Source organism: Danio aesculapii, chromosome 12 (assembly GCF_903798145.1).
Source record: "Danio aesculapii chromosome 12, fDanAes4.1, whole genome shotgun sequence".
Taxonomy (NCBI): domain Eukaryota; kingdom Metazoa; phylum Chordata; class Actinopteri; order Cypriniformes; family Danionidae; genus Danio; species Danio aesculapii.
In genome coordinates, this window is record NC_079446.1 from 34,232,813 (window position 1) to 34,256,007 (window position 23,195).

Below are 23,195 nucleotides of genomic sequence, written 5' to 3' on the forward strand. Positions count from 1 at the left end.
CCAAAACGCCCTCAGATCATAAAAGGTTTAATATTAGTTACTATATGAGCAATATTCTACTAGTTTATACTGTGAAATGATTGACTAGTACACATCACACTCAATGTTTTGATGCTGCTCAGGAAGTTCAGGGTTGCTATATTTATGGTTAAGATAATTACTATCCTACATACTTTTCACTACATAAAACTTTCATTATTGTATTGAAATACTATATAGCACTTATTTCCTGGCAACTGCGTAGGTGCCGTTATTACAGTGTTTTCACTATTTGCCCTTTTTTCTGTGAATCACAGATGCATCTCAGCTAATAAATTAAGCATGCATCATGCTAATGCATTGAAGGGTCAAGCTGTAATGTGGGTCAAAAGTGAACCAAACAGCTTTGAGTTTGTTTCTAATCACAAATTATCACCTCAACGCATGCATACCAGACTAAATGAGACAGGCAAGCTGGCAAAGTTCAGTATGATTTTAATGGCATCTACTATAGTTAGTAGAGATATGCATTTAATCCATTTCAATTGTACCCACAGTGTTTGTGACACAGCAGCAGAATACAGATGTCTACCTGGTAATAAATATGCTAAAAGATAATGTCATTGTTCTGTTAAATCAAGTGATCTTCAAAAATGTATTTGGGAGTGAGTGTGTGTCTGAATCTAAGTTTTGAATACATTATTTTATTTTATATTATTTTATTTTGGGCGGCACAGTGGCGCTGTGGTTAGCCTCACAGCAAGATGGTCGCTGGTTCGAGCCTCGGCCGGGTCAGTTGTCGTTTCTGTGTGGAGTTTGCATGTTCTCCGTGTGTTCGTGTGGGTTTCCTCCGGGTGCTCCGGTTTTCCCCACAGTCCAAAGACATGCGCTATAGTTGAATTGGGTAAGCTAAATTGTCCATAGTGTGTATGTGTGAATAAGAGTGTATGGGTGTTTCCCAGTGATGGGTTGCAGTTGAAAGGGCATCCTCTGCGTGAAATATATACTGGATAAGTTGGCGGTTCATTCCGCCGTGGCAACCCCTGATTAATAAAGGGACTAACACGAAAAGAAAATGAATGATTAAATTATTAAATTTTTTTATTTTAATATGTATATTTTTGATGATTTCAAATATATAATATTCATCAATATGTTTAATGTTGGTATAGTAAATTTTATTATATTTTATATTATTGAGAATTAATAATAAAATGATCATTTTACTTTAGCTTTGCATTCTTATAGCAGTCAAGTCTCTCCTGAAGTTGTTGTGTGAACAGGACAATTCTGGAGTCACTCCTGTTAGTGAATGATATTCATCACTTCCAAACATCATGTGAATGTTACCATAATATGACATCCTCTGCATCTACTGTATTTCTTCTCTCTCTCACTGCAAACATTTTCCAAGCCACTCTCCCTGTGACTTTCCCTCTCTCCACCCGGGCAGAATCGGGAGGGGGGCGTTATCCAGGCTGGCAGCCCAGAGCACCCTTTTTGAAGCTGCTCTGAAGAGCATGGTCTAGGTAATCTCTGCTCGGCTGAAAGCCGTTTACAGAGAGAAGGAGACAGAGGAAGAGGTTATACTGGGGAGAGAGGATGCAATGGAGAGTGACGGAGAGAGAGAGAGAGAATGAAAGAAAGAAAGAGAGGCAGGGGATATGAAAGAAGAGCGAGAACAGAGCCCAGGCAGAGGATGATAAGGCCGGGGGGATTTCGTTGCTGTTTTGGGGTCAGATTAGGAATGGGGTCTTGCTTTTGTCACTTGAGGAGAGAAGGAGACACACATACACACACATGCACACACATCAGAGAAGAAGATAGAACCGTGTTGCATTGTGGTCTCCTGAAATGAGGAGGAAAAGAAGTCCAATGGAAGTTCAGGTTACAGTTTTATTTGATGTTTACAGATATTTCATGGCATATGGATTCACCAGTACACAACAAGTATTATAGTATTTAATTGAGTTTTTTTTTGTATGCTATTATGCATTTGTTTTTTTCCTAAGCAAACTGTTGCTGGTACAGCTGAAAAGCTCCATTTAACAAGACAGACATTTAAGTGGAGAAACATGGAATTTGTACAGATCCATGATGCTGTAGGATACGTTAATATGTCTAGCTATATGGATATGCGGATATGCGTAGACTTCATTTTGCTTCAGATGAAAGCTTGTAATGTGCTGATCCTCCTCATAACGACCAATTGGTTTGGTTAATGTCTTGTAAGGCTTTTACAAAGACTTTTGAAAATTTTTTTAGGAAACCAAAGCTGCTGAAAAAAGAGGACAGGCACTAATGCACTCTATTATTTACACCTTCTAAAACTATTAGTCATCAACTCTCCATAAACCTTCCGCTAAAGTGGATTATTAAATTCATCTTGAAATCAGCTTACTCATAGGTCATTATTGTACATTTATTTGGTGTGCTTTGGACTGTAAGTGGTCATGTATAAGTGGGTGAGTTGTCAACTTAGTGATTAGTCATATTAACCAGTTTATTCCATTAATAGTGTTGAGTATTTGTGAACATGAGTTCTGTTGTAAGCATTATTAGTGTAGTGATATGAAGATATTGGCTTTTTTAAGTGCATAATTTCATTGTTCCTCATTTGGGTTTAGGTAGACATGAAAGAAGCTGCCTTTTTGTCAAACATAGCCACTGATTTCATATGCTTCAATGTTTTTACTGTATAATATTGCTTTTTGAGCCGACAAACATTTTTTTTATACAGCGCAAAATCTACTCTAAACAAAATCTACTTTAAAAAACTCTTTGATTGTAGTCTTAAGTTTCCTGTTGGGAACATATTTGTCACAGTTTTCAAATACAAATAATTCCCAGAAGGCAAGGCCTGTATTAGTTATTAAGTGTCAGTATTAGTGTGTTGTTGCTATTTTCAAGTTATGCTGCTTCAAGGTTCACACACACAATTTATTTCAGAACCGTTTACATTCACAGATGTATTAATACTTTTAATCTATTATTAATAATATTTGATATTGCATTTAGTTGGTTGGTTAGTAGCAGCACTGTCTCTACAGATAAAACACCCCTGAAAGGAGAATGGAGTGAGTATGAAAGAGTGTACAACAGCAGAGATCAAAAAGGGTTGTTGCTTTAAACATAGTTGTAGTGAAGTTGTTCAACAGTTCTCTATTGAAGGCATATGAGAGATAAAGTGTTTTAATAGAACTGTCAAAATGCACATACTCACATAAGACAAACACTGGCCTGTAAATATGAGATTGAGGGAATATTTAACACAAAAATTATCAATCGTTGCTGTTCTAAACTTGAATATGTATACATGCAGTATATGTGTACATCTCACTACTCCAAAGACACTGAAATGTCCAGCATCTTGGAACAATCATTACATCAGTTTTCCTAATTGTTACAGCATTGTGTATGAAGTTGAGATTTTAATTCTGAATGATATTGGAGACCCTTTCAAAGGTGAGAATGTGTTGGTTTGTGTTTTATAAGCGCTTACTCAATATTATAGGTTTTTAATCTGAGATACATATTTATATCTTCAATGTATGTGATTATTTTGTGTAAATGTATTCCTTTGCATTAGATTAGCAATGATTCCCATTCCTCTTTACAGTACCTCTCAAGCTCTATCAGGTTGGATGGGAAGCGTCGATGTACAGCTATTTTCTGATCTCTCCAGAGATGTTCAATAAGATTTAGTTCTGGGCTCTGGCTGGGCCACTCATGGACTTTCGCAGAGTTGTTGTGAAGCCACTCCATTGATATTTTGGGGGTGTGCTTTGGGTCATTGTCCTGCTGGAAGATGAACCGTCACCCCAGTCTGAGGTCAAGAGCACTCTGAAGCAGATTTTCATTCAGGGTGTGTCTGTTTATTGCTGCGTTCATCTTTCCCTCTATCCTGCCTAGTCTTCCAGTTCCTTCTGCTGAAAAACATCCCCACAGCATGATGCTGCCACCACCATGCTCACTGTAGGGATGGTATTAGCCTGGTGATGAGTGGTGCCTGGTTTTCTCCAAACGTAACGCCTGGCATTCACTCCAAAGAGTTCAATTTTAGTCTCATTAGACCAGAGAATTTTGTTTCTTATGGTTTGAGAGTCCTTCAGATGCCTTTTGGCAAATTCCAGGTGAAGAGTGGCTTCCGTCTGGCCACTCTACCCTACAGGCCTCATTGGTGGATTGCAGCACAGATGGTTGTCCTTCTGTAAGGGTCTCCTCTCTCCACAGAAGAATGCTGTGCTGATTGGAACTTTCAGAGCAGTAGAAATTTTCCTGTAACCTTCCTCAGCCTTGTGCTTCCAGACAATCCTGTCTCAGAGGTCTACAGACAATTCCTTTGTCTTCATGCTTGGTTTGTGCTTTGACATGCACTGTCAACCCTGGGACCTTATATAGACAGGTGTATGCCTTTTTCAAATCATGCCCAATCAACTGAATTTACCACAGGTGAACTCAAATTAAGCTGCCGAAACATCTCAAGACTGATCAGTGGAAACAAAATGTACCTGAGCTCATTTTAGAGCTTGACAGCAAAGGCTGTGAATACTTCTGTACGTGTGATTTTTTTTTTTATTTAATTTTTTTTTTCATAAATTTGCAACAATTTAAAAATATATTTTTTCACAATGTCATTATGGGGTATTGTGTGTAGAATGTTGAGGAAATAAATTAATTTAATCCAATTTGGAATAAGGCTGTAACAAAAAAATGTGGTTTCAGGATGCACTATATATAATTTTGAGCTTATCTACTGTATGTTCATCCTGGAACAGCATTCCAATCAGCCGATCAGTTTGAGGAACAGGGTTACAGTTTAGGTTAAGTTTAGACTTACAGTTAGGGTTATGTGCATTAGCATCTATCATTGTTATACAGCTATTGACCTCCTCTGATTTTGGCCATAATTTACAGTTAAGGTTGGGTTTATATTATATTTTTCAAGAAGGAATTATGTTAGAGGGTTAAATACAGTATATTTAGGAACATCCATATCAATAAAGGTGGTTCATATAATATAAATCCAAAATCAAACAAAAAGTGCTGTTTCTGTGCTGTTTGGAAACACTTTTTTTAGACTTTTTTTCTTAGACTTTTTTTGTGGTTCATATAATGTTCAACCTTATACGCATATAATTTGAAACTGCACTGGAGGTGAAAAATCAATAGGTTTTAAAATGAACAATGATTAAAATGCTGTCCTGTTAATCACATAAGGCATAAGTCCTAAATTAAATACTTCCGTGCTTTTGCCAGCATGGAGATATTGTTAAATATGAAGTTTCTTTGAAAAGTTTTTCTTGTGTTCCACAAACAATACACAAGAACACAAGACTTTCGAAACACACGAGAGTGAGTAAATAATGCACGATTTACATTTCTGGGTAAATCATTTCATTATCGTGCCCCCAAAATCATTAAATGCGCAAAAAAAGCATGTTGTATTGCCATGCAAAGCACAATGAAGCTCATTATTTGCCTGCCGCTATTGCTCCAGTAAACAATCGCACTCCGACTCCAAGGTTAAATAAGGTATCTGGTTCACCCAGTGGTGTCACATGACTGACTAACAGTAAGAAAACTCTCCCAAACGTGTGTGGAAACTTTTAAAAGTACAGCATCTTCCCACGTGTCCTTTATTCTCATCACATGTTCCCCTCCCTCTGCTGCCTCCCAATTTTACTCCTACCGTTCGGCTTCATCCTCGTTCTCCTCCGTGTTTCAGTTTTCTTTCTTGTGTTTTTCTGTATGTGCCGGCTCTATCGTCACCCCTCCCTTCTCTTAACTGTGCTTTCACAGCTGACTGTTCTCTCTCTTTCTCTCTCCTCTCTTTCTCTCGCTCGTGCAGGTTCATCGGACAGAGTGACTTGCCACGCTCCGACTGCCCCCCTTCTCCCCACAGTGAGTATTGTCATGCTAATTTACTGATCGGCAACGTGTAGAGAATTTCCGTGGTCGTGGTTTGCTTTTTCCGCGTTTCTGCGCTTATCTGTTTTGGGAGGGGGACAATCGAATGTGTGATGCATGAGAGGAAAGAAAGGGAAAAAATGGAGATAGAAAGAGCCGAATTTATGTGTGATTGTCAGAGTTTTGAGAGTTGAGGTCTGCGTGATTGACACATCTTTGGACCGGGGCTGTAAAAGTTGTGCTGTGTGTGTTTGAAAGCATTGAGCGAGGATGAAAAGCTGTTGAATCTAAAGCTAATTTCATACATGGTAAAAAAAAGGCATGGATCTTTTTTTATGTTAGTTGACGTGTACATTAAAGCCATTCCGCCATCTGCGTGACTGTAAACATAATATTGCTTGCTGCATATTGAGTATATGCAGGTGGAAAGTGTTTTATAGTTTCTTATTTCTTCTCAGACAATTATATGTCAGTGCTGCATGGATTTAATATTCCTTGACCTTAAAATGCTTCAGCTCATTTGAATTATATCCTTCAATTTACGTAGGAAAAGTCCAAGATTCTATTACAGAGCGAAGCTGGAGGGCGTTCACATTTAGACACATGCTGCTGCTTATTTTTTCTTTTTGAAAATTTTCACATACCTTATATTTTTTATAATTTAGTATACCTTGAAATTACAAATCCTGCCCCATGACAAAATGCCTTTATCTGCTAACTGGCAATTTAAGAGAGCACTTTTTAGACAAGGCCTGCAGGTGATAAACACACAGGGTGGTGAATTAATGGCAGCCAGGCTTAATTCAGGGACACAAGCTAAAAAGCAAAGGAACCACTGTGTCTAATTGGTGTAAATATGCATTGATAAATGAGGGCAGATTCTTTATGCATTTTATTTTTCTTATAGAGTTATGTTGTAACATTATAAATTCAATAAAGACTAATATATAATATCTAAGCAGGAAAACTTTGCAAAACATTTATTTGTTGACATGGTTAACTGGGTAAGATAATGCAACTGGGTATTATGGACTAATGATGAATAACAGTTCATTTAGGCTACGTTCACACTGCAGGCAAACGTGACCCGAATCTGATTTTTTTGCCTACATGTGAATCTGTTTTTGTCATGACAGAGTTAACCGCCCAAACTGCATGGAATCTGATCTTTTCAGTTCCGATTTGGCCACTTTCCTATATGGTATTAAATCTGATACAGATCTGGGGCCTCATGTACAAAGGCTTGCGTTGAATTCATACTATAACATTGCGTACGGACAGTAAAAATGTTAGATGTATGAAACACTGCGTACGCGGAATCCCAAGCATATTCTCTTTGTACATCCGAATTAACGTGAAACTGAGTGCACGAGTGCAAAACCCCTCCTTGCCTTCTTCCCCTAATAAATATGGTAATGACTCTACTTTGGCAAAACCAAACGTAAAAGTAATGGCAAAAGCAAGTAAGAAGAGAAACTTCACAGAATGTGAATTGCAGGTGCTCCTATCGGAGGTAGACCGGAGAAAAACTTTGTTGTTAGCAAGTTTGTCCTCATGAAGTTGGTGTGGACCAACGCACATTCTCACGTTAATTTCACCGTTAGTAAATCCAAACATGAGCGTGAAATCTGGCGTATGCAATGAGGCCCCTGGTGTTTTGCAATCCGACTGCAGTGTGAACGGTTATGCAGGAATTCATGTGACTTTTACATCGTTATTGATAATGGATTGTGCTGCAAAAATCCTCTAGTCCTCTGCGGCAAAGCAGAATAGCACACAGGGCAAATACTTTACCAAATATTAAGGTTGTTCATTATGAATATTTTTGAATGGCAACTGGCTGCTCATTAACCCTTGATGAGTTCACTACACACCCGGTGGTCAGAGAAACAGACACCACACTTGTCATAAATGACAATCATCAGTGTTTTCAATCACAAAACACCTAATTTTAGATTCACACTGAAATGCACATTAGTACTAGCAAAACAACCATTTACAGGTCATAAAAACCAGTGGTTGTCTGTGAAAACGGCTATCATCATATTAATATTAACATAATCTGACAACGTGCTTTATTCACTTCATGCAATATACACATTGTGTGCATAATTAATAATATATGGTATAAGACATTTTGTGCTGTTTGAAGTTGTACTGATACGCATGCAGGTCAGTTTAGGACCATGATCTGTTCAATGCAATGCAAAAAAACTAGCACTAGCCTCGCAGTGTAATTCATCATTATCCTCATAGATATCTATTAATCTAGGCTAATGTTCATTTATAAACACACTATTGTTCATAAAAGGTTTTGAAATTGAAAATTGAGCCCTGAAAATTAACAAAAGAAATGTCTTAACAATTTAACATCATGTTGCAAAAAATCTCCCTGAATAATTAAACTAAACTATCATGGTTGCTGCAATTAAAGTGAATTGTAAAAATGAAGAAAAATATGTGTGTTGTGTGCATTGGATCTAATGTTTGTTTATTTATTTATTTATTTATTTATTTATTTATTTTTTTTTGTTTGTTTGCTTTTCAGGCAAGGAACCATATATGGTTACTTCATTGACATTGAATACAATATAATTTATATGTTTATTTATCTTCATTCAAGTCATAAGTTAAATATGTTTACACAGAAAAAACAACAGCAAAAGATTAGTTGGATTTAGTCATTTTTTCTTAAGTTAAGTGGTTGCAAACAATTTATATGGGTTCAATTTAAAAAAACAAATAAAATTTAGTAATGTTTAACTTTATTTGGAACCACTTACGTACCCTAAAAATCTAGTAAATCCAATGAATTTTTTTCAGCGTACTTTCCCTATATTTTCCCATCAAGTTTGTTTTTTATAGATCACTCATTCAGATTAGTCAGTACTAAAAGGGCCATAGTTTTGTTGAATGCAGTAATTCTCTGCTTATAAACAGCAAAGTTCTGAAACAGTGTAAGTTGCTTTATTTTACATCTTCAGTTTTTATTCATCTTATTCTTTAATGCAGAAGTGCGCTGGTTTTTGCGATTGTTTTAGAACTTCCAATTCAGTTGCCTATGGGAGAAATGACTAGGAATAATAAAGTGCAGAAAACAGTCAAACTACTTGCTCTACAAACAAGTGTGTCCATGACTATACAGACAAAGCCGAATCATGTAATAACAAAAGATCAGTTTACAACATCAAGCAGCATAGCAAGCTGTTTTTGACGTCTAAAAATGAATGGAAGTGAATGAGACCGGAAGTCTCGAGACAAAGATTCAAATGGCTGCACCCGCTCACACGCAGAGAATAAGGTCAATAACAGGAGTTTTTTTGCATAACTTCTGCATTTTGCAGAACATCTCTAAGTCTTTGAGTTTGAGCACAGTTCAGTTCTGAACACCTGCATGGTGCTAGACAGCAACCTTTAAATATACATTACAATTGGGTTCAACTGATAAAAAATGTAAACTTTTATTGACACATTCTTCTATCCTACTAGTCTGTCTTATGAAGGTAGAAAAAAAAAATCATGTTAAAATTAATTCTAGAAGGCAAACATGGTCCCTTATTAGAAAATGTAATTTCTGACTGTGGTTTATAATACACATCCTTAACGAATTCATAACTGAAATGTTAAACATGCATTAGTACAGATATATGTAGGAATTACAGCTAATCCACTATAATACTAATAGATGGTATCGCATTAAAGATTACATAGAGAACTTAAAGTGCTACCTATTTGCCGAACAGAAACTGAGCTGTTCCAGAAGATACATTATTACTCCTAACATCACAAAAGAAAGTTTCACTGGAAGTGCTGAGTAAGGATGAGACTATCTAACCTCGAGCAGACTGTTGTTATGTCTTAAAAAAGGAAAGTGTCTTGTATCATAAAAAGAAAAAGGGGAAAAAAAAAACCTTCAAATAGTGCTATTGATTCGATGCATACAATAAAAGAAACAAAGATATATGTGCGAGGCTTATAATTTATCTCTTGCTTTTTTTTGCATTCTGAGCGCTTGGCAAGGCTTGCCAATGTCAGCAAACCTAACATTACTTTCTCCTCAACAAATTTGTTAGTCATTGCTCAGAGCCGGGTTCTTGCGCATGACTTGGATGGCCATTGAGATGTTGTGTATTGAAGGGGAAGGAACACACTCTGGCCCAAACCTCAGGCCTGATGACACAGAGCGAGTAAGAGCACTGGAAAGGTGAAATTCTTCTCGAGAGTTGCAGGGCTTTCAAGGTGAATTTGGACGAGAGATGTTTCACTGGTTAATCTGTACAGACAAAAGATTGTTTCCGGAGGCGATCCTTTGCTAAAAGATCCCCAAGGCTCGGCGATAGCATTGCCGAGGTTTAATCATGAAACAAACCAGTAACCTACTCTGGTCATGTATTTTGCCTAGAGCTTTTTTGAGTACAGTGGAATCAGACAAAATGCATCCAAGCTTTTCGTGTGGAAAAAGCACACAGAAGCCTAGCTAGAATCATGTGCTCAAATTTCTGCTTTTGGTTCTGAGGGTCTTTTTTTTCTATTATTGTCAAATGAACCATATGCATAGTTTGTTTTTTGTGGCATGTTGATGTCTTCAAATTGAATTATCACTTTTTTTCAGCATACACTTTTACCACTCAAAATCTTGCAAGGAGTTCAAACTTAATGTATACTGTAGATTGGTTTTAATGTGATATGAGCTCTGCTACCTTGGATTTAATACCTTAAATTGAATACCTTTAATAGTCACGTCACATAATGATTGACAGGTCACTGAACCAATAACTGCGTTCAATAGATGAATATGCGTCACCATATTTTGAAAGATTATGCACACATTGGCTAAGTTCTCCATCAGTCAAACTAGAAAGTAAGTTACTGGCTAAAAGGCACTGACTGACAAAACACTCGACTGCTTTGTTTAGATTTTATTAACTATAACGTTGACTTTTTATTCAGTTTGTGGTCTCAATTTATTTGTAACACTGTAAGCTTTAAGTAACATAGTAAATAATGTCTCATAGTAATCTGGTCTCCGGCAGAAACAGTGACATAAACAAACGATTAACTGCTATTGTGCTGGTTGACTTAATGTGTTCGATAGGATGTTGTTCTGAGGATTCTTACCCTTCAGAATAAACTGTGATGTACAGCAATGAATGCATGTGTATCTTATTTTTACAATGATATTTACTCAATATCTAATAAGTGTGTGCTATACAACTTAGACCAATTTAGCAAATACGTTATTTATAAGCTTCCCGTTGAAAAACAACTAGCTCAGTGGCTGCTTGAGGGTTGTAGCTATAGAATGATGTGTAGTTTGTCAAGAATACTCGTGTTCTTTTAGATGTAATTTATTCTTAAACTCTGAAATGTTAAAAAAATAGCACCCAGTGCGTCCAAGTTCTGGAACAAGTAAGTCTTTAGTGACTGATGGATTGCATTGTGTCATTGTATTTATTATAGATTACAATTGCAGTACAATTAAGGTAATGGTAAGAATTGCTATTATGAAAATAAATACCAGGAATAAAATATTGTTCTTTAATATAAAATAACTTCTGACCCTAGTTCATAATACATCATTTAATTAACATTGGAATGTTAAACAAGCATTCATATATTAACACTAATCCAGTAAAAGAAATGCTATTGCATGAATTAAAGAACACATAAATGGCCTCGGGTAAATAATTAATATTTTTTTTAATTTATTGTTTAAATAATAATAATTATTACACCGTAATGAATGCAAAATTTCATTACCAAAAAAAAAATGTGGATTTTTCAAATGCATGTTAATTTTTTTTCTTCTCAGCTACACATAACATCCTATGCTTGTGCATTCCACCATATGTGTGAGCACATGCCTTGCTGAAATCTTTAGAGAGTGAATCCATGCACCAGTAACACCCCTCCAGCATCTCGAAAGCCCTCATGTTGTGACATTTCTGCTGCGAGACAGTGTAAAGTTCTCTTTTTGAGGCTCTGTCACAGTTTTTGCCCTGTGTAATGTAGTTTTGATACAGAGACTAGATCAAATACTCTGTGATCTTTCACGCTTAAATTATTTAAGGTCCCAAGATTTTTAAATTTAATATCATGCACATCGATATCTAGCCTCTCTCTTTCTGGGGATTAGACTCGCTCCTCAATAAGATATGATGCGGGTCTGGTTTTTACATTGTGTCATGTTGCCGTTTTTCTGCTCATTTAGAATGTGACTACTTGTTTCTTTTCCTTTATTTATTAGGCCTGATGGCTTACCTTTGAGACAGATCGATGCTGTCAGTCACTATAAATGAGAACCACTCCACCAATTATAGATGATTAAGTTAGCCTCCGCCAGTCAGAAGGCTCAAATCCCAGGTGTTTGCGAACTGCTCGTCTGCCTGTGCAGAATTTGCCTGAATACCTGAAAGGAATTACAAGGGTGGCGTTACTCATCATGTCGGCCCAAAAATGAACCGCGCGAGCGTGACAATTTCAGTTTGTCAGACGCTCAGCAGAACATATGGAAGTTTCATAAAGTAACATGAAATAAATCTGCAAGACAACATGTTTGTTCCATTCCATTAGATTTATAAATTTGTCTGACACTCTCAACATATGTGATGGAATCACAAATAGATGTGGGCCCTTTCACAGTACAGCAGATGAAAAACGTTTAACCTGAGCATTTATTTATTTCCAGTGTTGGGGGTAATGCATTATAAGTAACGCGCATTATGTAATAATATTACTTTTCCAACGAGGAACGAGTAATATAACGGCTTAATAAGTAATATTGTTTCAGTTACTGTAAAAAAGAATGTAACAAGAGTTACTTTTTACCTTGCTTAATTGGCTTTTACCCATTTTAAACATGATAGCACTGGCTTAATTGCAGAATAAAAATGACCTTAGTACTAGTCAGGTTGATAGTACGGCTTAGTCAGGTTGACTAATATCACACACTTAATGAGAGAGCGTGCTGCGAGGGAACAGACAGTCGGCTCCCACTCATCATCATCATCATCAGATTTCTTTTTTCATAGCAGATGAGTCTGTGGTGTACTGTTCTACTAACTGAATCTACTAACTGTTCTACTTACTGATATAGGTTTATTTCGAGTCAGAGGGGGTATCCGGTATGTTAGTACTCACTGAAGACGCAAACCGTTTCACGACAACTCTGTTCATTTTAACAAACTGGTTCGACCAGTTACTCAGAAGATCTGGTAAAACAAACGATTCATTCCCGAATCGCCCATAATCACTACAGTCAGAAACAAACAGAGGCCTGAGACCTACATTTTTGCAATGGATTTGTGGAAATTCATCGGAGAAATGAAGTGGATTGTGGTTGAGTGTAGATTATGTGCACGTAAAACTCTTGACAACTGCAAGACACATGACATCAGAGAAAAAAAAAAAAAAACTGGATGCGAATCTCTACACAGTTCACATCAGTTCACGTTTTTCAGGTAAAGCAATTAATTCGACTAAACTAAAAAATGGTTATTGCTTTTATTGTTGAGGGGGGTGCTGCCACTGTGTAACGTTAAGATTTTTTCTCCATGATTTTTTACATGCCAACTAATTCTCATTAGATTATAAGTAGACTGTTAGGTTGGGGTTAAGGTTAGTGTAAATCAACATGTACTTGCAAAGTTTCTTATAGTCAGTTAAATATCTGTTGAAGGAGCAGTATCAACAGATATTAAGCAGGCAGTCTACTAATTCTCAAATGGACCATCAAAATATAATGTTACCGGAAAATGAAGATGTAGGTTATATAGGTGATTGTTAAATGCAGAGCTTCTCTTTAAAAAAGGTGAAAAAACACCATCAAGTTCTGAAAGAGATCAAACCTAAAGTAAAGTAAAGAAAAGTAATGTAAAAAGTAGCTCAGAAGTATATAACGCGTTACTTTCCATAAAAAGTAACTAAGTAATGCAAGTTACTTTTGGGGGGAGTAACTCAATATTGTAATGCTCTGCTTTCAAAAGTAACCTTCCCCAACACTGTTTATTTCTCTTTGTGCATTAGGAGTAAACACACAGTTAAATAATTTCTCATATAAAACTTTGTAAAGTCTTCCAGCACACACTTTTGTTAATGAACTGACAAAAGCTGCATTACTTGTTTGGGCTAGTTGTTGATTTCTGTGTTGTTATGGCTACAAATCAAATCAGCAACCACCATAACAATTTGCACAGACTTTTGCTTCACGCGCATGCAAACATGTAAGGCAAACACAGCAGTGAATTAGACGATAATATCCCAGTTTTGTCATCTACTCGTATTTCTTTCATATTATCAAGGAAATCCTCTTACGTGTCACAGTTGCAGTAAAGTTGACACTTGTCAGAGCTACAACCGAGCACCTCTTTGCTTCCTACCACTCTGGCTGTGTTTGGTGTGTGTGTGTGTGTGTGTGTGTGTGTGTGTGTGTGTGTGTGTGTGTGTGTGTGTGTGTGTCTCATTAAATGTGGATGGTGAACTTGCTGCAGATTGCCTGGAGATTGCCGCTCTCTCTGTGTAGCAGAGAAGCCCCCGTCCGTAGATGAGGTGCGATTGACATTTCTCAGTGGCCCTCCACGGGGTGTCTGTAAGGATCTTGAACCCATTCAGACTGGCTCCGAAATCAAATCACTGCCACTGCCACCGCCACCGGTCTCAATGGCCACATCAATTATTTAGCACTGACTCGGGTGATCCAAAAGGTTGGGCGAATTTGATTTTCCTGGTACCTCTGGCTAGCAGGACCTTTGACATTGGTTTGTGCAAAAGGGGCAGACAATGATAATGTACCAAAGGTTAGTCTTATTCTCATTTGTGTGTGAAAATAGCCCTTCTTCCTAAAGCGGATGCTAATTGTGCCAAAAAAATTCTCCTTTGTGCATATCCCAGTGCATTTCCCATGGATGATGAATTTTCCAGAAGAATGTCCTCGATTCCTCCAGTCAGTAATGTTTAGGAGGTAGCTTGGGGGTTATCTGAGCTAATTAAAGTTTGATTTGATCAAAGTACACTCTTTTTTTCGGCTTGAATTTTAATTAGGCAATGGGTCACTGGTCCCTGGTCCTTTGCAAGGACATCTGCAGACATACTAACGTAATCGGAGACTCTTTTAAATTCAATTTAGGGGATTTAATAGACAGCGGTGGCTTTCGGACAGTGCGGGGATAACCATCTTGTCTGCCGGCTTCCCGTTGGGACAAAGGGAGCAGCAGTCTCCAAAGACGATCTCGGCGGGCCCGCTCCGGGCAATGTCGGCACGCCGGCTCTTACTCCCTTTGGCCTATTACCGCAGACAATTGAACCCGCTATCAGCTCAGCGACAGAGGAAATGTGTTAAATGCCGGCAGCCAGAGTCGACGGCTTATTTGTCCCTCTGCTATCTGTCACCGGCACAAGCTCCACCAGCATATGCAGAGTGCCTTTTCATAATGATAAAAATCTGCGAGCTGACACACAGGACAGATATGTGAGCAAAAAAATGGATGAATATGGCGGAAGGAGACCCCTTCCTGACGCCCCCTCCCACCTTCCCCTGCTTTCCTGAGATGGGAGTGAATTCCATGGCAGCAGAATCAATTTGCAGCTTGGGGCCCGTTTGTGGGAGTATTGCTTTTTATGTGATATGATCTTTGCTTTACATTTCCGGAGGTCAGTACAGACACAGAAACAAGGTCAAGCGAGACTTGATCGACAGTTTCTCTGTCTGCGGCGGCGAAACAATTACCCACTTGGGGATGGCGGGGATATTAAACCGTTGGGCTTTAAACATCTGAAAGGAATCTCCTATTGGATTTAAAGCCGTTCCAGATCTGAGCACCCGTGTCCGTTGATTAATAGCTTTCCTCGTTTTCTGCTGCCCCAGGTATTTATGCATGTTCTGATATGGGAGAAGTGAGGGTCATTTAGGGCCAGACCATCACGCTCGCTCTTTAGAACGCAGGAAGCACGATGATATATTTGTCGCTTACCTTAATGGTAGCAAGCGGAAGCCTTTCTCTTTATTATCATGGTAATGTAAAAGAATTCACAGCGATGTCCTTCAGTGGCTCCTCCGTGACTCGGAAACCCAGTGGTTTGGTTTGATTTTGAAGCCACGGCACGCAGTGGCCCGACCGGATGTAATTTTGATGCCAGATCTTTGGTGAGGAAACTTTAAACAAACAGATGCCATGTGAACTCTGTCCATTCATTGATCTCTAGCCCAGTCCAGGGCTTTTCCACATGGGAAACGGTGCAGGGCGAACCGCCAATGCTATTATGTTTAATATATGCATCAACAATTTGCAACTATTAGATTACGCCTCCTGTTTTTCTCCTCCCTTTAGCGGAAGGTCAATGTATACCCCAGCCCATTTCAAATGATCCCTAATTATACCAGAGGGAGGGTCCGGAGCCCTTCATTTGTCATTTAGCTGTTTTCAAGGAGCTCCCACAATTTTGGATTCGTCCTATGAATTGGCTTGATAGCAACATATTCCCTTTGTGTCACTATGAAATAAGAATTTACTGTTACATTTGATCAGATAGCATTTATTTTCTAGGTGTGTCACTGTTATGTCAATTTTATCATTGATCAAAGTCCAATGGAATATCAATTTTGGTATTCACTTCTCTTTTTACAGTCTTGAACTGATTGCCCTTTAAAACTCTATGCAATATTCCTGTCTTCTCATGCATTTGTCTTTGGGGACTTGAATGAATGTCATTGTAAATATGCAATATTCTAGAAATTGCATATTTGGAATGACCAACTTCTCCTGCTATGGCTGAAAGGTTCGCCTTTTTGACCTTTGTCTGCTGTTAGATGGCTTCAGACATTTTGCAATGGCTTTGCAAAAATGAAAACTGGAAAATTAGGCTGGCATTTAAATAGGATTCTTTTGCTAATTAATAGTAATTATAATTCCTTATATTTATATAGCGCTTTTCTGGACACTCTAAGCACTCTACATGTTTTTGGGAGGATTCTCCTAATCCACCACCAGTGTACAGCATCCACCTGGATGACACAACGGCAGCCATATTGCGCGAGACCGCACACCAGCTCATTGGTGGAGAGGAGACAGAGTGATGAAACCAATTATCATATGGGGATGGTTAGGAGGCCATGATGGGCAAATTTGGCCTGGATGCCAGAGTTAAACCCCTACTCTTTTTCGAAAGGACATCTTGGGATTTTTAACGACCACAGACAGTCAGGACCTCTGTTTAACATCTCATCCGAAAGAAGTCGCTCACTGAGCAGTGTAGAGTCCCCATCAATATACTGGGGCGTTAGGACCCACACAGATCACAGGTTGAGCCCCCCCTGCTGGCCTCACTAACACCACTTCCAGCAGCAACCTAGCTTTCCCATGTGGTCTCCCATCCAAGTACTGAGCGAGCGCAGCCCTGCTTAGCTTTAGTGGGCGACCATGTAAGAGGTGCAGAGAGCTAGCTGCCGGCTAATAAAGGAAATTAGCAGCAGATTCCACATTAATAATTTGGAGGTGTCTGAACATATTCTCAAATTTCTATAAGCAGTCTTTTTCAAATATCTCGGGTATATATATTTACTGTTCTTCGGATTATAGGTAACTGTTGAAATATGCTCAAAAAGCAATAACCTATAACTTTAGGAATCTGTAGAATAAAATAAGAATAAAAGCAACACTATTTTAATTTTGCTTGCATGGGGTTTTAACAAACAGCCATGTTCAGCCCTCAAATCAGTGGGGGATGGCCACCCTAAAACAAATTAACACTCAAATGCACTTCAACCTAGTTAACACTTCTGCGAATTCCAGTATTAGGCAAACAAATCACAGAGTCTGCTCTGGTTCTGCTCATACACCAAGTGGCGTAGAGGAAATATCATCTAATAACATTGGGGTTTATGTGCATATTTTTAATTTCCTTGTTTACCAAAGACATTGCAGGAGACTTACAGTGGGAGTGTTGTTAACTCTTATTGCAAGCAGCTTCAAGGTTTCACGCAAGAATGCCTTGATACTGCTGTTAATAGCCTGCACAGCTGTGGGGAATGACTAGTGAACCTCTCCAATTTTCCTCTTACCATTATTACGTTATTTTAATGTATTTTATTCCATTTAATTATCCAAGTTCATTCAGTTAAGGGGGAGAAAAAAGAATGAAAAGAAAGCAAATTTCAAGGTCCTTTAACCTCAAGGAGGCAGAGACCTCCCCAAATAAGCCCTCTCCTTGCATACATGGCATCCCATTAGCTGCAGACAGAAGCACCCTGCATGGACTGCTGGAGAAATGAGGGTGAAGGATGGCAGACTAGGAGATTTGAATATCTCACCATTAAAATGCACAAAGCTGGAGCATGTCTGCAGGGGAGGCTTTGAAATCCCCCCACCTTCAAGTCTTTTAACTCAATGCGTGCGCTCCGTCTGAGGACCCTCAGGGCTCCTGTCTCCGAAAGGGGATGTTGCATGTTTCTATAGACATCACACGCACACACATTTTCAAACTCATGAGCACAACAGACCAAATATTAAATGTGAAATTGCTTTTTCTTTTCCCTTTTTTCCTCCTTTACCTTCCGAGCTGTAACCTTGAAACAGAGGGCGCTTTAAATATGTAAGTACTTAAGGGTTTGTCTGCGCTCTGCTTCAGTGTTTGCGTGAAAGGTGTGGTATACCAAATTCAAGATCAAGGCTTGTGCATAATACGGCTTATGAAAAGGGAATTCCGCTTTTTCATCTCGGAGGCTGTTATAAAGTCATTGGGACATTCCGGAACTCCTTTTTAAAAGCTGTTTTGTAGAAAAGGGTGGTGGCATTTAGTTATATGAAAGCAAATTAATATCTTATGTTTTAAAACAAAATGAAAGCTAATTTTAGGGGAGGGGGGTGTTGAGTCAAAAGAAATCTCTAATGCTCACCAAGGCTGTATCAAAGATGCATTAAACTCGCATTAATATTGGGAAATGTTATTACAAATTAAAATACCTTTTTAATGTTTTCATACATTTTAAAATATGTTTCATACATGTGATGGAAGAGCTGAATTTTCAGCAGTCTTCATATGGACATCAGTCTGTTCATTTCTTAATGTTTCAAAATAATCATAAAAAGTTCATGTGTAATATAAATCAATATGAATTGAGCTACTTAAAAAAAAAATCATTATGTGATGGACAAACCTAATTTAAGTTTTTATTCACATATGTGTGATTCTATAATTTATATGTCTGTCAATTATGTTTTATACTGTGTATACAAAACTTGTAACTTGAGTTTGGTGGTATCAAAATTAAAATTGTTCAACCATTTGCCAAGAACTACACTTTAAAATTGAGATTAAAAGTTAAAATTAAGATTAAAAGTCTGAGAAGTATTTTTTTGTTTGAAAGACCACACAACTTTATTTGTTTAGATCATATCAGAGATGTATATTGATATAGTTTGTTGTATCTTACATAGTTTAAAGGCTATCTTACCAGTTTAAGGCAATATCTGGTACAAATATGGGACACAAGTTATTTTTAAACAAATTTAACTTAGTAGAATTTAGATGCAACAATGAACATCATTGCTTCCTAGGTGTGTTGAGCTACCATGACTGTCCGTCACATGGTGATTTAAAAATCATTATAATATATTGATTTCCTTCTAAAGAAGTCTAATTTTCATTAATTATTTAATGAACAGAAAGTTCTAAAGACTTTAGATTGACCCAATCTCAAAAATAAAACACAAATTTATATTTTACTCAAATATGTACCTTTAATATCAAATCAATAGAACTGATATTATCTTTAAAGGGCTCTCTTAATCATAATTTCAATCAAAAATATCTCAAAGTAATACATTTTTGTTCTGATCCAGTAGGCACAGGACGTCAACATGACATCAGATTGACGTTGTACCCCAACACTGTGGGGACATGGGGGTTTTGTTTAGAAATGAAAATCGGGTTGACGTCAGAACTCAATATCTTGTGACATCAATGTCCATTGTCCAACTTAAAATCAACCAAATATCAAAGTCTAATGTTGTTACAGCTTGACGTTGTGTGGATGTTACCAAAATGACGTATATCAGATGTTGGATTTTGGTTGCCATACCTGACGATTAAATTTCAGTATTTGACGTCAATATGACGTTTGTTAATGATGTTGGCTTGAGGTTGGATTTTGGTCAATTTCCAACACAACCTAAAATCAACCAAATATCATCATCATTTGACAGCGTTATTGGACGCCAAAATAACATTGTTCTTTTGACGCTGGCTAGACATTGAATTTTAGTCACCTGACGTCACAACCTAAATCTAACCTAATAATAACGTCTTATGATGTTCTGTGCCTGCTGGGCATATTTGTAGTAATGTGTATTTTGTTGTATGTGCTTAGTGGCACATATTGCTTTTAAGGCATGATTATTTATATGAATAGTGTAAATTGAACTCTTTGCAAACCCCACAAAACGTCTGTCTGAGGTGTATCGTTCTCTACAGAAAGGTCTTTTTGAGTATAAAAGAAATAGTAGAAAGAAAAAATTCACATTAAAAAACACAGCTCTGCCTCTATATTCATGCATTTATTTAAAGCGAGGGGAAAAATGTCACGATAATGAAAAGATTTCTCAGGAAGGAATCACATCTTTCACCCCTCACAGACAGATGAAGTGCAATATCAGATGTAGTAAAACCAGTGGCTAAATGTAATAGTATGACCTCTGGCTGGCACAGAGACACTCCAGATGGGCCAATTTGAAAGGATCACAATGTCCAACCATATGACTTTATTATAAAATAGCCACCATAAAAAGAGAGTGACTCTGTCTCTTATTTCGCTGAATGACTCCATATAGCAAGGACACACGGCGACACCTGCATGGATAACAAAGTGGAGCATGTGGGCAAAACGCACTCACAATTTCGGTTGTGAATATTCATTCAACTGATTTAGAAGCTATTAAAGTTGTTTTGAAGCCAGCACCTTTCTCTGGCACTCATTTTCAGAGTCTTAATGGCTCAGAACAGCGAGATTCTGCTTTTTTTCTCTTAACCAAAGGGTTAGTTCAATTTAAAAAGAAAATTATGTGATCGTTTACTCACCTTCATGCCTTTCCAAAGACATTTGTTCTAGTTCAGAAGACAAATGAAGACACTTTTTGAAGGAATATGAGATTTTTGTCCTTCCGATTAAAGTCTATTCATCTCTTGATGTTTCTAAATAATCGTAAAGATTTCATGTGTAATATAAATAAAAATGTATTGAGCTACTTAAAAAATAAATCACTTTATATGATAGACAAACCTAATTTAAGTTTTTATTCACATATGTGTGATCCTGTAGTTTATATATCTGTCAATTATGTTACATACTGTGTTTACAAAACTTGTAACAGAGTTTGGTGGGATCAGAATTGAAATTGTTTAACTTTTTGCCAAAAACTCCAATTTAAAATTAAGATTAAAAGTTAACTTTAAGATAAAAAGTCTGGGGTTTATTTATTTATTTAATTTCTTTTGTATATATGGTGAATATATATTCACTAGGGATGCAATGATTATAGACTTTGGTTGTATGATTATTGTCTGAGGAATAATCACGGCTTTAAGGTTATCATTTTAAGAATTTCATTTTGTATTTTTCTTCTCTTTGGAGTAGAAATGTGTATATTCTATACAAAGTATAAAGCTGACCAGTCAGTTCTTGTCACGTGACTCATGCCATTCTTTTAACTAGGTGCGCCTGGAAAGCGTGAGCGCGTCATGCTGCGTGCATTTCACTCCCAATATGTGTGCAAGAAAAGAAATAACAAACTGGCGCGCACAAAAGACACAATATGTGAACGGCCCTTAGGGTGCTTTCAAACTAGCACTTTTGGTCTGCACCCAGGGTTCGTTTGACGTCACAGCACAGAATGTTTAGCTAGTATGAATGTGTCTTCTGAACTCGGGTGCACACCCATGAACCATTCCCCAGAAGACCTCTTTCACGCAAACTCTGGTCCGGTTCACTTCTAGTATGAATGCAATCATGCCAAATAACAGAAGTGAACCGCCAACTGTACAATAAGCTATAATTTTCATAACGTTCATTATGTGTGTGTGTGTGTGTGTGTGTCACATACTGTACCTTAGTGACAAGCAGGTCACAGTGATAATGTCTGCTTGTCTCCTCCAAAAACAGCTTCTGCAGACATTACGTTATGTTTTGAATGTTTATAATTTTTTTACTGCAGATAGACGCGAGTCGCTTTCTGTACTGTATGTCCAAAACCAAAAGATTCAGCAGAAGCAGAACGACCACGATGTGCACGCATCTTTCCATCTTTGCGCTTTGCTTTCGTGTCCGTCACATAGTAACAGCCGTATACACAACAGCAGCTCGATGACGCAAGCGTACCGGGGTTCAGAAGAAAAAAGACTGTGTGAACACAAACCAACCGAGAAGGTGGCAAGGGGGGACAATCGAACTTGGGTACAGTCCAGGCAATTGAACCAAGTGTGAAAGCACTCTTAGTTAATAGCCTTAGTCTGAGTGCATATTAGCTTCGGTGTACAAGCTCGGAAATTTAAACCAGCGCACAGTTGGCATACTGTAACTTTAAGTTGCAGCAGTTTTGTTCGACGCAGAATCGCGTTGTTGAGAAACCTTTATAATTAATTAACCGTGACAAATTAAAGTGCAGGTAATAGTGAAATTGGTTAATAGCATCCCTAATATTGACATAATTTCTTGTATCTTACATAGTTGTAGCAATTTTACTTGTGCTTCCATGAGCAAATTGGAATGCTGTGTTTATAGATTAAGATTATACGTGAATTAGAGCCTAAAGTAAATATGTTTATCATATAAATTGGATATGTCTCCTCAGTAGATAAAAGAGCTTTATTCGAATGGATTTCTTTTTAATGTGTTTTTGTACTTTTGATGAACATTTTGGGTCGACCGGCTTTTAAAGAAAAGACAGAAATCTCTCAGTTTTAATTAAAATATCCTCATTTTGTTCTCAAAATAAACACACTTCTAATGGGTTTGAAATGATTATGGTGAGTAAATGATTATTTAGATTTAGATTTGGCCTTTTTTCCTTTCTTAACCTAGTACTGTGACTAGTGTCATGCAAGCTGTACTGGTTTACGGTGCAGCTACTGTAAGTAACCTACATAAATTGTTCTTATATTTTCTGTCTGGTGATGCCGCCGGATGAGCAAAATACAGTACTTAATGATATCTGATGCCAGTTGCATCAAAACATCTTTTTTTTAAAGTACAAATAAACTTGCGTCTTGCCCTGCAGAATTAAAGAGTGCAGAAACATAACACCACCACTGCCTTTGAT

General features: G+C 37.5%; 1 protein-coding gene across 5 annotated transcripts in view; it reads left to right on the plus strand.

The window, feature by feature from the left end:
• rbfox3a (RNA binding fox-1 homolog 3a) overlaps window positions 1-23,195 on the plus strand; it is a 756,006-nt gene that overhangs the window by 218,433 nt on the left and 514,378 nt on the right. For all 5 annotated transcript variants that reach the window (XM_056469067.1, XM_056469069.1, XM_056469070.1 and 2 more), the window contains one exon: window positions 5,831-5,883. The gene's annotated coding sequence lies outside the window, so the exon portion shown is untranslated. The remainder of the gene's footprint in view (window positions 1-5,830; window positions 5,884-23,195) is intronic.